At 43.6% G+C, this 4,857-nt stretch overlaps 1 pseudogene; it reads right to left on the bottom strand.

The window, feature by feature from the left end:
- Positions 1-277: 277 nt before the first annotated feature.
- LOC114035873 lies at positions 278-1,546 on the bottom strand (annotated as a pseudogene).
- Between the last annotated feature and the right edge of the window lie 3,311 nt (positions 1,547-4,857).

Raw genomic sequence — 4,857 nt, 5'->3', positions numbered from 1 at the left:
AAGATGTCTGACCAAATGATCTCTACAGTGTCTAAGACAATACAGCCTATATACTTCCTAAGATCTCCTCTCAATGGGTGATTGTATTCATAGTGACGGCAGCTCATTTTTAGTGTTGATATATTTTGGATTCAGTTACAGATTTTCTTTAGTTAGGAAGGTGGGTATATAGGTCTTTAGTCTTTGCAGGCTTCCTCAGCTCCCATCCCCCAAACGGAGACTCTCCTTTCAAATATAGTTAAACCCAAATGATGGGAAATCCAATAACTATATTTACCATTGCCTCATAGGGATATGATTCCTCTGTATCAATGCCTGCATTTCTCTTCACATATTCAAAGGCATTATCCATTAAACCTCCGTAACAGCCTCAGTTGCCGTCATTCGTAATGTAGTCAATCAAATTCTGTTCACTAAGTGAAACAAGTTTGCCTGTTTCATGGAACCACTGGCCTTCCAGGCAACCAGTAGCACTAAATGCCCAGCAAGAACCACATCGACCCTGCAAAAGTCAAAATGTAGCACTGGGTAGTATACAAGTTAATCTTACTTATCTTTTTCAGACAGATGTAAACAGTTTTAAATGTGGAAAGGAACTCAGTCACAGATCTGAGATGAAGTCCCATTATTTAAGAGACTATCAATCTTAAGTTTCGCTGAGTTTTATCTGGGTCATCTGTGGTTCAAGCTTACACAGTTTTTCATACCTGATTCTTAACAGGAGTGACGTAGCCCTTGTCTCTCCAGTCTACAGATTTAGGGATCTGTACAAAGTGAGGTTCACGAAACAGAGTTCCTTTGTACTTCCTTTGAAATCTGTTTTGTCTAAAGCCATTCATCACTTGTCTGAATTCCTCATTGGTCTAAAATGAAGAGAAAGATGATTTATATGAAGCATATTGGGAGCAAAAGAAAACTGACTACTCACACTATTAACATCAGATTGTTACAACACACCCACCATATCGCCAAACTTGTTCATTTCCATCTGGAAACTATGTTTGCCAGCCTTGTACTCTTGATTGTGCTTTTCAATCATTCTCATCTTCTTCTCCATGTTGCTCTCCTCCAATGATCTTCAGTCTGGAAGCAAGTGCAAAAATGTAAAGTTCAATAACCTTCTGCTTATATCATTACACATGCAAGTGAAACTATCCTCAGACCAAATGCACTATCAATCACTTGGTTAGCATCCAGTTGGGATGGTGACCACATCCAAATGTTGCTGTCCCAGAAGGGTTTCCAAGCTCTGATGCTAGACATCCCTACCCTTTGAACTTTGGTGGGAAAAGCAACAGTCTTGAGCAAATGAAGCTCTTGTCTGGGTAATTTTTGGCTTCTGGGGAAAGGCTATTTCATTAGTCCACCTTGGACATGTGGTACTTAATACATCTGGGGAAAAAAGTAGCTTAAATCTTACCACTGCATAGGTCCTTCTATGTTGTGACTTCCATTGGTACCATTTAGCATCTAAAGTCCGGTCAAGTTCTGGAACAGCAGCTACTATCCCCAAGCATAGGCAAGCTAAACACACATACAAATTCATGTTTCAAGCCTTAAGGGGAAAAAAGGAAGGGAAGAGTTAGAAAATGTGTATGATTGAAACTCAAGCCAAACCAAAATCCAAGCTCTTGTTTCTTTGGGAAATAAACCCAATATTCCCAGTGGAAAAACAAATTTCATTCCACCAAATATTCATACATTATTTAGTTATGTGTTCAGTATTGTGTGTGGGGTGGGATGGAGTGAAGGTAAATATGAGATGTAATGCTGATCTAGAGTTTTTCAGGGAGTTCAGACATAGATACAAAAACATTAAACCAGAGACACTGCTCAATAAAGTGCCAATATTAATAGTACAAATAATAAAAACTGGCATCCTGTTCAAAGTAACAATTTTAAAAGCTGAAATGCTCCTAAATTTTATGGCAGTGGTTCCCAAAATGGAAGCAAAGGTCTGACCACAGTGGGTTAGAGGCAGGTGGCACAGTGAATAGAGTGCTGGACCTAGGGTTAGGAAGACCTGAGCTCAAATTCTGCCTCAGACACTTAGTAATTGCTGTGGGGCTGTAGGCAAATCACTTAAACACTCAGCCTCAGTTTCTTTATCTGTAAAATGGGGATAATAACAGCACCTACCTCACAAGGGTGTTGTGAGGATAAAATGATATAATATTTGCAAAGGACTTTGGAAACCTTAAGGCACCAGCTATTTTTAAAAAATTATTACCATGATTAACCTCAGAGGCTGACGTCTGATCAAATCCTACTTCCTGACTGTCAACCTACAAGGCTTGTCTCTAATACAATTACACTAGTAATCTCTTACTCAACCTTCTCTCTCAGGTTCCCAAACTACCCCAACTAAAGGCAGCTATGATGAAACTAGTACCAAGGAGCACCATTTGAGAAAATGGGGGAAGGGAGGGAGTTGTAGCTGCAGCAGTGACTAGTAAAAGACTCTTATCTCTATTCCTGTGAGTCCCACAGGAGGAGGTAAGGGTGTTCGGGATATGCACATTTTATTACATTATCTTTCTCCTCCAACCCACTTGTTTTCCAAACTATGACAGCTATTATTGTCAAGGATACCACTGTCCCTCCTAAGCTCTCAACCTCAGTCTGACCTTCAACTTTCCCTCACCCCAGATATCCAATCAGTTGCCAAAGCATCTTTCTCTTTGGTCTTCACAAAAGCCTAGTTCAGGTCCTAATCACCTCTCCAATGGACTTTAGCAATAGTCTTCTAATTCATCACATGGCACTGAGTCTTCCTCCATTCCATCCTATCCTCACACAGCAGGCAAATCATTCTAAAGTGACCATTTTGCTCTTTATTATCTCCCGTACACTCCAGTTTTTCTATTGCCCCTAGGATTATATTATTTCATTTTTATGTTATACTTTAAATTTTTCTATTTGTGTTTATTAGCACAGGAGTACATGTATAATTTATAGAAGTAAATGTACATATGTATTGAGCAAGTGCTCACAAATTTTTTTTCCTGATGGGGAGTGTGTTGTAGCAAAAGTCTGCAGATTACTGCTTTATTGAGGGAAGGAACTGTCTTTTCACTCTTTATAACCTCAGTATTTAGCACAATGTCTGGCACATAATAGGTAATAAGCAAATGTTTTTCTTAAAGCCACTACAACATTTCTAAGCCTCTCCCCAAACCTAATCACCAAATGCACCTTCTCCAGAACTCAAAACAACCCCATTTCTCAAGAGCATAACCAAGCAACATACTAGCCTAGAATAAAGCTAGATTTGACATCAGGGTGACATGGATTCAATCCTGACCTCTGTCACTATGATATGGGCATATATGGGCATGTCACTTCACTCCAGGACCTCAGTTTCTCTAAGGTCCCTTCCAACTCTAAATTTGATACTACAAAGTCTAAAGGTAAGGCTTTACAGTCAGCTGCTGAAGGAGGGAGTGGGAGAGGACAAAATCCTTTTCTGTCTTTTCTACACCAGAATGAGATAGCCACCTCCAGACTTTCAGATCCTATCAGGTTTAGATCCAAAGGCCCTGCAAGCCAAAATCCATCTTTTACAAGTACAAGGATAGGGAAGCAGGTCACACAAACTCTGGGCATCTAAACCTTCTGCATCCTAAAACAATTTCTTGCTTGCCTCTCTCCTAACAAGGTCCACCTCTCCAATCTGGGAAAGGAGGTCAGGTGGGAGTATCCATGTGAGCTAGGATCCCAGCCAGGCAGATGGGACTTGGCTAGAGGCCAGAAGCCAGCTTTCCCAGCTTTAGGGCACCCGATGTGGGGGATTTTCAGGGCATTGTAAGGGGTCTTTCAAGTGGGCCCCAGGAGGGGAGCTCTTTTCCTCCTCCTCTGGAAGAGAGGGGTACACACAGACACAAGCCAGTACATTTACACTTCTCTAGCCCCCACCTCCCCCCCCCCAACCCCATGGATGTCTGCAGAGTTTGCAAGGAGAGGAAATCCAGAAGGCTCCAGGTCATCGGAGATGAATAAACTCGGAAAAGGGAGGGAGTACAGCCCCAGATCAGATCTGAGAAGAAAGTCACAGGTCTTCCTGGGGCAGGCCACTCCTCATCATCAAATCCATCCAAAAAGTGACCCTCTTCAATGCCCTCTCCTCCTTATCATCTCCTCTCCCATTAAGTGAGGGCCAAAAACACACCACAGCCTCCATAAGCTGCGGACTCAATAACCTGCGCTTCTATAATAGTAATGGTAATAAAAAGAAAGGCAAACATTCCTTTAACGTTTTTTAAGGTTTACAGAGGGCTCTACCGGCTCTACCACTTGAGCGGCCTAACAACCTTCCTGGGAAGTAGATGCTATTAACTTGTCCTGGTTTCACGCTGACTCCGTGAAAGGATGCATCGCCTTAAACTCAACCGCCACCCATTCCCCGTTCAGGTGGAACCCACAACACACACACACACACACACACACACACACACACACACACTCACACTCACACTCACACTCACAGCTGGCCAAGCTCTGCCCACTCAGCCGCATGTGCCAGCCGCAACAGGAAGTAACTCTTCCCCAACCATCCTCCTTCCCAAGCCCGGGCTCTGTCCCCCTCTTTCTCTCCTTCCCATCCCGGGGGTCCCCCGGAGCCTGAGGACTTTGCTCCTTTCTGAGCCCCTCCCCTCGGACCTGGGAGCTGCGGCTCTCCCAGCCCTCACCTGAGCGTCTCAGCGGCGGCGGGACCTGGGGAGAGCCGGACCTCTAAACAGACTTGAGGGTCTGGCCGGGAGATTGCTTAGCCCTGGGTCCGGTGGCTCCTCTTTTTATCCGAATGTCCCAAGACTAAGCCTGCCTGGTCCCACCTCTCGTCGTAGCCTTTGGCTGTGC

Source organism: Vombatus ursinus, unplaced genomic scaffold (assembly GCF_900497805.2).
Source record: "Vombatus ursinus unplaced genomic scaffold, bare-nosed wombat genome assembly UNPS02009214.1, whole genome shotgun sequence".
NCBI lineage: Eukaryota > Metazoa > Chordata > Mammalia > Diprotodontia > Vombatidae > Vombatus > Vombatus ursinus.
This window is presented reverse-complemented; position numbering and strand designations above follow the sequence as displayed.